Here is a 12670-nt window from a genome sequence, read left to right on the forward strand (position 1 = left end):
GAAACATGTACAAAAGTATCTATATCCACAGTAAAATGAGTCGACATAACCTGAAAGGCGCTCAGCAAGGAAGAAGCCAATGCTCCAAAACCGCCATAAAAAAGCCAGACTACGTTTTGCAACTGCACATGGGGACAAAGATTTAACTTTTTGGAGAAATGTCCTCTGGTCTGATGAAACGAAAATAGAACTGTTTGGCCATAATGACCAAAGTTATTGTTTGGAGGAAAAAGGGGGACGCTTGCAAGACGAAGAACACCATCCCAACCGTGAAGCATGGGGGGTGGCAGCATCATGTTGTGGGGGTGCTTTGCTGCAGGAGGGACGGGTGCACTTCACAAAATAGATGGCATCACAAGGAAGGAAAATTATGGATATATTGAAGCAACATCTCAAGACATCAGTCAAGAAGTTAAAGCTTGATTGCAAATGTCTCTTGCAAATGGACAATGACCCCAAGCATACTTCCAAAGTTGTGGCAAAATCGCTTAAGGACAACAAAGTCAAGGTATTGGAGTGGCCATCACAAAGCCCTGACCTCAACCCTATAGAAAACTGAAAAAGCGTGTGCGAGCAAGGAGGCCAACAAACCTGACTCAGTTACACCAGCTCTGTCAGGAGGAATGGGTCAAAATTCACCCAACTTATTGTGGGAAAGTTGTGGAAGGCTACCCATAACGTTTGACCCAAGTTAAACAATTTAGAGGCAATGCTACCAAATACTAATTGAGTGTATGTAAACTTCTGACCCACTGGGAATGTGATGAAAGAAATACAAGCTGAAATAAATCATTCTCTCTACTATTATTCTGACATTTCACAATCTTAAAATAAAGTGGTGATTCTAACTGACCTAAGACAGGGAATTTTTACTAGAACTAAATGTCAGGAATTGTGAAAATCTGAATTTAAATGTATTTGGCTAAGGTGTATGTAAACTTCAGACTTCAACTGTAGATATCTTAACCCAGATTCTTCAAATGTATCACAATTTTCTAAAGTCAAACACCATTATCATTCGTTATCAAACACCCAATCAGCTCTCCTGATTTGTGTTCTGTTAAAACTATAATCATTCACATAACAACATAATAGTATATTTTCACACACTTCCTCAAAATTTTAATCCCTATTTTCTATGGGCCCTATGTCACATTACTATACTATTGATCTACTGGACTAATAAAGCTTGATAGCTCATTGAAGAGTGATTCTCCACAGAGGCAGCTGGGGATGAGTCAGCAGAAGGTCCAGCAGAGATTCCATGAAAGAGAGAAGGAGCTGAAGGAGCTCCAACAGGCTGTGGAGTCTTTCAAGGTGGGTATTGTTGACCAGAGGAGACACACCATTTCACTTCTCTCCTCCAGTCAGAGAGAGAGAGAGAGAGAGAGAGAGAGAGAGAGTTAGAGTGGCCCCTCTCCAATCCCACTGACCCCACTGTTGGGAACAGGCTGTCTGGACCCCTTTCAGAGAATAGACTGCTTAATGTAACTGATGGGATATGAACCCAGGTCTACTGTGGGATAAACCAACATCTTGACCATTACATCAAGAGGACATTCCCTGTTGGGCCGACACTGATTTAGAAGTCACAGGCGGGGCTACCTCATCACACAACCATTGGTAACCATGTCCCCTATACATTAACAGTGAGCTCTCAATTCGATTCAAAGGGCTTTATTGGCATGGGAAACATATGTTTACATTGCCAAAGCAAGTGAAATAGACCATAAACAAATGTGAAATAAAATAAATTAGAAGTGAATAGTAAACATTACACTCACAAAAGTTTCAAAGGAATAGAGACATTTCAAATGTTATAATTCAAGTGTACTGTATGTAGAACCATAGTAAAGCCCAGTATGGACTATCAATACAGATACTGTATGTAGAACCATAGTAAAATCTAGTATGGACTATCAATACAGATACTGTATGTAGAACCAAAGTAAAGTCCAGTATAGACTATCAATACAGGTGCTGTATGTAGAACCATAGTAAAGCCCAGTATGGACTATCAATACAGATACTGTACGTAGAACCATAGTAAAGCCCAGTATGGACTATCAATACAGGTACTGTACGTAGAACCATAGTAAAGCCCAGTATGGACTATCAATACAGATACTGTACGTAGAACCATAGTAAAGCCCAGTATGGACTATCAATACAGGTACTGTATGTGGGAAAGGTGGGATACCTCGTCAGTTGTACAACTGAATTGTGTCTTCTGCATTTAACCCTCTGAATCAGAGAGGTGTGGAGCTGTCTCGCTCAGGGGCAGAACGACAGGATTCAATTTGACCTTGTCAGCTCGGGGCTTCAATCCAGCAACCTTTCGGTTACTGGCCCAATGCTCTAACCTCCAGGCTACCTGCCACCCCAGGTGATCAGAATTCAGAGTGGTCAGAAGTCAGTGATAAAGGGAAACTGGATGACAATTACATTAGTAGAAGTTGTTATGCTTTTTTTTACCTCTTTTCACAGATGGATCCAAGGACCCAGATAGTGGGCGGACAGGAGCAGGTGTTTACGTTCCTGAATTTGATGTGCAGATATGTAGAAGACTAACAGATGAACTCAGTTGAACTGTTGGTGATAATAGTTGCCCTCCAGTAGGTGGAGGATGTACAACCTGTTATAATTATAGTATGCTCAGATGTATGTATTGAATAGTTTATCATCTGGTAAATCTAATAGGAGTGACCAACTATTGGAGGTATTAATGTTATTATGGAGAAATGAGAGAATGGGGGTAGTAGTGAGATTCTGCTGGGTCCCAGCACATTCAGGTGTGGAAGGGAATGAAATTGAAGACCAGTTAGCTAAAAGAGCTTTGAAACAAGATATAATATATATTTATGTTCCACTGGGTAGAGGTGAGGCCACATGTAAGATCAGAGACATTTTGATAGATGTGTGGCAGAAGAAATGGGACCCTGAGCACAAGGGACAGCATTTATATGTCCTCTAAAGGTCGGTGGACCAAGGTTCAAAGGTCAGATTAGGAAGGAAGAGGTGGTGTTTCCTCGATTGTGCTTAGGACATTGTACATTGTGCTCTTGACACCATATGCGAACTGATTTCTCCCCATCTATCTTCAGAGATCGTCCTGCTAGGTGACCTAAACTGGGACATGTTTAACACCCCAGCCATCCTACAATCTAAGCTTGATGCCCTCAATCTCACACAAATTATCAATGGACCTACCAGGTACCACCCCAAAGCCGTAAACACGGGAACCCTCATAGATAACATCCTAACCAACTTGCCCTCTAAATACACCTCTGATGTTTTCAACCAAGATCTCAGCGATCACTGCCTGCATCCGTAATGGGTCAGCGGTCAAACGACCTCCACTCATCACTGTCAAACGCTCCCTGAAACACTTCAGCGAGCAGGCCTTTCTAATCGACTTGGCCTGGGTATCCTGGAAGGATATTGACCTCATCCCGTCAGTAGAGGATGCCTGGTTATTTTTTTTAAATGCCTTCCTTACATCTTAAATAAGCATGCCCCATTCAAGAAATTTAGAACCAGGAAAAGATATAGCCCTTGGTTCTCTCCAGACCTGACTGCCCTTAACCAACACAAAAACATCCTGTGGCGTTTTGCATTAGCATCGAACAGCCACCGTGATATGCAACTTTTCAGGGAAGTTAGAAACTAATATACACAGCCAGTTAGAAAAGCCAAGGCTAGCTTTTTCAAGCAGATATTTGCTTCCTGCAACACAAACTCAAAAAGGTTCTGGGACACTAAAGTCCATGGAGAATAAGAGCACCTCCTCCCAGCTGCCCACTGCACTGAGGCTAGGAAACTCTGTCACCACCGATAAATCCACTATAATTGAGAATTTCAATAAACATTTTTCTACGGCTGGCCATGCTTTCCACCTGGCTACCCCTACCCCGGTCAACAGCACTGCACCCCCCACAGTAACTCGCCCAATCCTTCTCTGTTTCTCCTTCTCCCAAATCCAGTCAGCTGATGTTCTGAAAGAGCTGTAAAATCTGGACCCCTACAAATCAGCCGGGCTAAAATGATCTGCCGAAATTGGTGCAACCCCTATTACTAGCCTGTTCAACCTCTCTTCCGTGTCGTCTGAGATTCCCAAAGATTGGAAAGCTCTGCGATCATCCCCCTCTTCAAAGGGGGGGACACTCTTGACCCAAACTGCTACAGACCTGATCTATCCTACCCTACCTTTCTAAGATCTTCGAAAGCCAAGTCAATAAACAGATTACAGACCATTTCGAATCCCACCGCACCTTCTCCGCTATGCAATCTGGTTTCAGAGCTGGTCATGGGTGCACCTCGGCCACGCTCAAGGTCCTAAACAATATCTTAACCGCCATCGATAAGAAACAATACTGTGCAGCCGTATTCATTGACCTGGCCAAGGCTTTCGGCTCTGTCAATCACCACATCCTTATCAGCAGACTCAATAGCCTTGGTTTCTCAAATGACTGCCTCGCCTGGTTCACCAACTACTTCTCTGATAGAGTTCAGTGTGTCAAATCGGAGGGCCTGTTGTCCGGGCCTCTGGCAGTCTCTATGTGGGTGCCACAGGGTTCAATTCTTGGGCCGACTCTCTTCTCTGTATACATCAATGATGTTGCTCTTGCTGCTGGTGATTCTCTGATCCACCTCTACGCAGACGACACCATTCTGTGTACTTCTGGCCCTTCTTTGGACACTGTGTTAACAACCCTCCAGACAAGCTTCAATGCCATACAACACTCCTTCTGTGGCCTCCAACTGCTCTTAAATACAAGTAAAACTAAATGCATGCTCTTCAACCGATCGCTGCCAGCACCTGGCCGCCAGTCCAGCATCACTACTCTGGATGGTTCTGACTTAGAATATGTGGACAACTACAAATACCTAGGTGTCTGGTTAGACTGTAAACTCTCCTTCCAGACTCACATCAATCATCTCCAATCCAAAGTTAAATCTAGAATTGGCTTCCTATTTCGCAGCTAAGCATCCTTCACTCATGCTGCCAAACATACCCTCGTAAAACTGACCCTCCTACCGATCCTCGACTTCGGCGATGTCATTTACAAAATAGCCTCCAATACCCTACTCAATAAACTGGATGCAGTCTATCACAGTGCCATCCGTTTTGTCAACAAAGCCCCATACACTACCCACCACCTGTACGCTCTCGTTGGCTGGCCCTCGCTTCATACTCGTCGCCAGACCCACTGGCTCCAGGTCATCTACAAGACCCTGCTAGGTAAATCTCAGCTCACTGAGATTGGTTATCTCAGCTCACTGGTCACCATTGCAGCACCCACCCGTAGCACGCGCTCCAGCAGGTATATCTCTCTGGTCACCCCCAAAGCCAATTCCTCCTTTGGCCGTCTCTCCTTCCAGTTCTCTGCTACCAGTGACTGGAACAAACTACAAAAATCTCTGAAACTGGAAACACTTATCTCCCTCACTTGCTTTAAGCACCAGCAGTCAGAGCAGCTCACAGATTACTGCACCTGTGAATAGCCCATCTATAATTTAGCCTCTTCCCCTACTGTATTTATTTATTTATTCATTTATTTTGCTCCTTGTTCTCAATTTGCCTACCTGGTTAAATAAAGGTAGAATAAAAAATAAAAATAGATTACAAAACACAAAATGTTAAACACAAGTCAAATGGTAAGCTGGTTAAATAAAAGACTGCTGTTATAACTTTGACTGCCATTGTTTTGGGGAAATAGGGACATCTCTATTTCTCCAATTATCTGTAATAGATGTATTTATTTTAATGGTTTGAAGTTCTACACCATTTTAATCAGGATAACCTATTATTTCTAATGATGTAAGGTTGGGCAGTGTACAATGCTGTTACCAATTGATAATAGTTATTACGTAAAAAATTAAATCCACCTGAAACTCTGAGGTCGTCCCATTGTTACCTGAAGGGGAAATATAGGTATGTCTGTTTATTTCACTAAATATCTCACAATGTGTATATTTAGATGTATTCCTGTCAGACACCATTTTAATCAGGAGAATCTCCTCTTTCTAATGACATAAGAACAGGTTTTAGTGGTAAAATAAAAAGGTAGACATTTAGGGAAAACTGAATTATAAGGATCATTCCAGTCAGAAGAGGCTCTGTGAAGGTTCATTTCAATTAATTTGCTATGGCCTTGCTAGTGTTCCAGATCAGACAACGTTCTTTGGCCGTTTTGACTCGTTCTATTGTCCAGCCTACTAGGACTCAGGGGACAGAGGCTGGGTCTAGCTCTGCTACGGGGCAGGCTACTGGAGGGGGGACCAGGAGGGAGGAGAGTAGAGCAGGGCCAAGCGGTGTACCTGCCTGTCCAGGAGGGGGGACAAGGCCTGGTGGACCTGGAGAGCAGGGTGGCAGCGTTCTGACTCAATGAGATACAGAGGCTACTATACCTACTCTCTCTCTCTCTCTCTCTCTCTCTCTCTTTCAACAGCGCTCTGCACAGGTAGCAGTGGAGGACAGTGATCAGATCTTTACTGAGCTGATCCGCTCCATTGAGAGAAGGAGCTCTGAGGTGAAGCAGCTGATCAGAGCCCAAGAGAAGGCTCAAGTGAGTCAAGCTGAAGGACTCCTGGAGCAACTGAAGCAGGAGATAGCTGAGCTGAGGAAGAGAAGCACTGAGCTGGAGCAGCTCTCACACATAGAGGATCACATCCATTTCCTCCAGGTAACTAAACTGTCTTGTTACATGTGATATGAAATTAACTTAATGTGAAACTATTCATCTCAATAATTATGTTGTCCTGTCTGTCTCTCTGTCCCCCTCTCTGTCGCTCTCTCACTCTGTCCCTCTCTTTCTCTCTCTCTCTGTCCCTCTCTCTGTCCCTCTCTCTGTCCCTCTCTCTGTCCTTCCCTCTCTGTCCCTCTCTCTCTCCTTCCCTCTCTCTCTGTCCCCCTCTCTCTCTGTCCCCCTTTGTCCCTCTCTCACTCTCTCTGTCCCCCTCTGTCCCTCTTTCACTCTCTCTCTCTCCAGAGTTATCAGTCTCTCTCCAGTATCAGTGTATCTTCAGACTTACCCAGCACCGTTGTCCGTCCTCTTCAGTACTTTGGAGATGTGAGTAAGACTGTGTCTGAACTGAGAGAGAAACTACAAGACTTCCTTAAAGGAGAATGGACCAAGATCTCCGCTACAGGTGTGTTGAAAACAATAAGAACATCAACTTTAGACCATTGAAAGTTCCCTACTAGTCATATACATGTGGAATATGGTATGATGAAAACATTCGCTCTCTCTGTCAATGTGTTTGTGTGTCTGTAGTGAATATAGTGGATGTTGTACTGCCTCCAGAGCCCAAGACCAGAGAACAGTTGTTACAATGTGAGTCTCTTTATTGTGAAGTAACTAACAGTCTCTTTTTACTGACACTCCTAACAATCCCTCTAGAAATACATAGCAATAGTAGATCTAATCAAAGACTGGGTATCTATCTGACTCCTCATATTTCTCTGATTTGATCTCTTCTGTGCTCTAATCAAAGACAGGGTAGATACAGTATCTGACTTAACTTATTGTTCTGACTCCCCTCATTGCTCTCTGCTCTGCTCTTCTCCCAGATTCCTGTCAGCTCACACTGGACCCAAACACAGCACGCACACACCTCTCTCTGTCTAAAGGGAACAGAAAGCTGACCTATACAGACCAAGTCCAACCATATCCTGACCATCCAGACAGGTTCACCAACTGGTACCAGGTTCTGTGTAGAGAGGGTCTGTCTGGACGCTGTTACTGGGAAGTGGAGTGGAGTGGCTATGTTGTTACAGCAGTCTCATATAAAGACATCAGCAGAACAGAGAGAGGTGGTGGATTTGGAAACTATAACAAGTCCTGGAGTTTACTGGGCCATAGTGATGGTTATTGGTTCAGACACAATAATGTTGTGACTAAAGTTTTAGGCCCTCAGTCCTCCAGAATAGGAGTGTACCTGGATCACAAGGCAGGTTCTCTGTCCTTCTACAGTGTCTCTGACACAATGACCCTCCTCCACAGAGTCCAGACCACATTCACTCAGCCTCTCTATCCTGGGTTTATGCTCACTGGTACTGCTGAGCTGGTTAAACTGTAGTAGGGTCCACATAGATACTGGTCATGCTGGTGTAGTCTATAGCTGAGCTGGTTAAACTGTAGTAGGGTCCACATAGATACTAGTCATGCTGGTGTAGTCTATAGCTGAGCTGGTTAAACTGTAGTGGGGTCCACATAGATACTAGTCATGCTGGTGTAGTCTATAGCTGAGCTGGTTAAACTGTATTAGGGTCCACATAGATACTAGTCATGCTGGTGGTGATGGTCCCCAGATGTGATGATTCATTCTGCTCTGTTTTTCTTTCCAATTGATTTGATCTTCAGAGATTTCATTGATTAAAATGCTTTGTATTAATATTTTTTAATCTTTTACATTTCCATGAATCATGATGTATGGTGTTGATGTATATTGGTTGTCATTCAGAACCATTGATATGTTTTCTCAATTTTTAAATTTTTCCGTAGTGGCATTGAACAGATAGTAACTAAACTATATGGACTGGTTTCCTGGACATGGAACAGATAGTAACTAAACTATATGGACTGGTGTCCTGGACATGGAACAGATAGTAACTAAACTATATGGACTGGTTTCCTGGACATGGAACAGATAGTAACTAAACTATATGGACTGGTTTCCTGGACATGGAACAGATAGTAACTAAACTATATGGACTGGTTTCCTGGACATGGAACAGATAGTAACTAAACTATATGGACTGGTTTCCTGGACATGGAACAGATAGTAACTAAACTATATGGACTGGTTTCCTGGACATGGAACAGATAGTAACTAAACTATATGGACTGGTTTCCTGGACATGGAACAGATAGTAACTAAACTATATGGACTGGTTTCCTGGACATGGAACAGATAGTAACTAAACTATATGGACTGGTTTCCTGGACATGGAACAGATAGTAACTAAACTATATGGACTGGTTTCCTGGATATGGAACAGATAGTAACTAAACTATATGGACTGGTTTCCTGGACATGGAACAGATAGTAACTATACTATATGGACTGGTTTCCTGGACATGGAACAGATAGTAACTAAACTATATGGACTGGTTTCCTGGACATGGAACAGAAAGTAACTGAACAATATGGACTGGTTTCGTGGACATGGAACAGATTAAGTGTGAAAAAAGTATGTTCATTGTAGATGTCCAGGAAAACGGCCCTAAATGTGTCATCTTTCATCCTCCCATACTGCTCAGTCCAGCAACATCAAACCTGTCCAGCAAGTGGTGCTATTGACCAAACAATAAAACCAGCAGATATCTTGACTTGCCACTCAGTATATCAGTAATGTTCAGAATAGTACTTTAATATCATTGGAGATTGATGGTCTTTTTAATCCACTCTCCAGAGTCAGGAACAGATGAAGTTAGGTCTGCTACTGTTCAGTGATTAAATATGATTTATGGTGATGGGAAATAAAAAATACAACACTCAACTTCATCTAGTAATAGTTTTCCTTTGTTATTTATTCCAAGGTGTGTCTTTAACTTGTAAATGGATTGTGTGGAGGTGAGCTAGTGGTGTGGGTGAATATTCCAGTTGTGTTTAGGCATCTTCATGTCTGACATCCCCCAGTTCTGTTCAGACCCATTGAACTGGGTCACATTCTAAATGGTGACTTGTATTGATAGTCCATACTGGACCTAACTGTGGTTTACCAGTGACTCTAACCTAAGTGTATGTATACTTCCGACTTCAACTATATTCTCTCATTACTGACATACTTTTTCACTAACATAATTGCATAACACAAAATAATTCATGTTAGATACTGCTCACTTCCATGAGAGTCATTGAAGTGTTGGATGAGATAGGACCCTGCCTTCACCTGGGGATATTTGTTGGACCCATCACAACAGGTGATGAGGACCTCATCCTTCAGCTGCACAAAGAAAGCCAGGGACTGCAGTGTGCTCCAGTCTCCAGCAGGGGGCAGTAAAACACTATGGACCTGAAAGGGAAAGTGAGGAGTAAAAATGAAAGGTGAATTTACATTGATGTTTCCACGGAGACCTGAGTCATATTCACTAGGCACCAAACTGAAGAAAATGAAACTGACCTTAAGAAAATAAAAGTGTTTCGCTACAGTGTGCCCTAACGAATACAACCCTGGATTCAAATATCAATAAGCCAAGAATGTATTGTATGATCTTATCAGGTAAAGGTGTTTCAAATAGAAGGGCAAGTCTCACCACTGAGAGGAAAACATCACTGGTCCACCTCTGCATCAGGTCAGCTATGTTGATCAGTACTCTCCCAGGGATGCTGGGAGCAAAGATGAACTCCCCTGACCTGGTACCACCTATGGAGTTGCCATTTTAATATCAGTTTAACCCCATTACTGCTATAACACACATCAACCATGTTAATAGAATGAAATGGATCCAGGTTCCATTTATTCTACAATAGATTTCATCACAGGTAAGTTTGTTAACTTCTTGGGCATATGTGGGACGTTAGCGTGCCACCCGTGGCGCACCCTATCAACAGCAGGTGCATTTCAAGAGCGGCAAATTTGAAACCAAATAAATGTCAAAATTTAAATTTCTCAAACATACAACTAAGTTACACCCTTTGAAAGATAAACATCTCCTTAATCTAACCACGTTGTCCGATTTCAAAAAGGTTTTACGGGGAAAGCATAAAGTTAGGTTATGTTAGGAGAGTACATTGACAATAGCTGTGTGTAATGCATTGTCGATTCAAAGACAGGCGTCACCAAAACCATAAAATCAGCTAAAAGTATGCACTAACCTTTTACAATCTCCATCAGATGACACTCCTAGGACATTATGTTAGACAATGCATGCATTTTTAGTTCTATCAAGTTCATATTTATATCTAAAAACAGCGTTTTACTATGGCGTTGATGTTCAGGAAATCGTTTCCCTCCAATACCGGCAGTCAAGTCATGACAACAAAATAATTAATTAATATTAGAAAACATTGGTAAAATATTATATTGTCATTCAAAGAATTATAGATTTACATCTCTTGAACGCAATGGACTTGCCAGATTTAAAATTAACCTTACTGGGAAATCACACTTTGCAATAATCTGAGCACTGCTCCAGAAAAATACGCATTGCGATACAGACTAACCGCCATGTTGGAGAGATCTAAAATCGAAAATACTATGTAAATAATCCATTACCTTTGATTCTCTTCATCAGATGTCACTTCCAAAGAATCCCAGGTCCATAACGAATGTAGTTTTGTTCAAAAAAGCTCATCATTTATGTCCAAAAACCTCCGTGTTGTAGCACATGATCTAAGCCAGCCGGACTTCACTTCACTTCCCGAACGGAAAAAATATATTTACGTTCGTTCAAACATGTCAAACGTTGTATCGCATAAATCATTAGGGCCTTTTTTAACCAGAACATGAATAAAATTCAAGGCGGACCATTGGGTTCTCTTTTAAAACGTTTCGGAATGAGAGTACCCACCATCAACTCGCGCGCCAGGGGTCTAATGGGCCATCGCCGTTCCAAGGCTCTTCTTCGGTCAGATCTCACAGTATAAGACTCAAAACACTTTGTAAAGGCTGGGGACATCTTGTGGAAGCAATAGGAAGTGCCAAAACATTCCTCAGCCCCTTTGTTTTTCAATGGCATAGGCTGAAAGTCAATTCAACACATCAGGTATCCACTTCCTGTCAGAATCTGTCTCAGGGTTTTGCCTGACAAATGAGTTCTGTTATACTCACAGACACCATTCAAACAGTTTTAGAAACTTTAGGGTGTTTTCTATCCAAACCTGAACAATAATATGCATATTCTAGCTTCTGAGTTGGTGTAATAGGCAGTTAAAAATGGGCACATATTTTTTCAAAAAATTCTCAATACTGCCCCCTATACCCTAACAGGTTAATATCTCCAAAGTGGTCTGAAATCAAGATGACTGCAGGTCTGAATGCCAAACTAATGGGGGGAAGTGGCTCCATCTAATAAGATGGTATTTAGAGGTATGAACCTTTGCTATTGGGGTGAATAATCTTTAACATAAAGTACTAGTCAAAAGTTTGGAAAACCCTTGAATGAGTAGGTTTTTTCGGAGAAACCACACGCCTGCTCTGTGAATGAGGAAATATATTACTATTTCTCCATCGAGTTTTGGGAGAAACCACACACTTGCTCTGTGAATGAGGAAATATATTACTATTTCTCCATTGAGTTTTGGGAGAAACCACACGCTTGCTCTGTGAATGAGGAAATATATGACTGTTTCTCCTTCGAGTTTTGGGAGAAACCACACGCTTGCTCCGTAAATGCACGTGAGATCTATGCACATTTCTCCCAAATAATATGAGAGAAATGGGGCTCTTGCTCTTACATGTCAGGACTGTTTTCTTTGTACATAACCATGTCTCTGGACTTTACACATCTCCTGAAATATGTGGCGTTAAAGATTCTGGTGACTATGGATTGTCCTTCAAGTGTTGTCTGTAAATCCACATGTTGTAACACCCGATCTAGACTGGCCATTATCTTGCTGCTTCTACTGTCTGCAATCTGACCCAGGTCCTGATGTTCTTCCCCCTGCCCAATTAAATAGGCAGAGTGGCCTGAAGTTTCTGCAAATGGATGTAAGAAATTTT

At 42.2% G+C, this 12670-nt stretch overlaps 1 long non-coding RNA gene across 1 annotated transcript; it reads left to right on the forward strand.

Annotated features, from left to right (window-relative positions):
* The first annotated feature begins 1272 nt into the window (after nt 1-1272).
* LOC115191498 (uncharacterized) lies at nt 1273-2997 on the forward strand. Its single transcript, XR_003877703.1, has 2 exons — nt 1273-1317; nt 2488-2997. It is a non-coding gene; the product is annotated as an uncharacterized LOC115191498 (long non-coding RNA).
* Nucleotides 2998-12670: the final 9673 nt, after the last annotated feature.

The sequence above is a fragment of the Salmo trutta genome, chromosome 4 (assembly GCF_901001165.1).
Source record: "Salmo trutta chromosome 4, fSalTru1.1, whole genome shotgun sequence".
NCBI classification, from domain to species: domain Eukaryota; kingdom Metazoa; phylum Chordata; class Actinopteri; order Salmoniformes; family Salmonidae; genus Salmo; species Salmo trutta.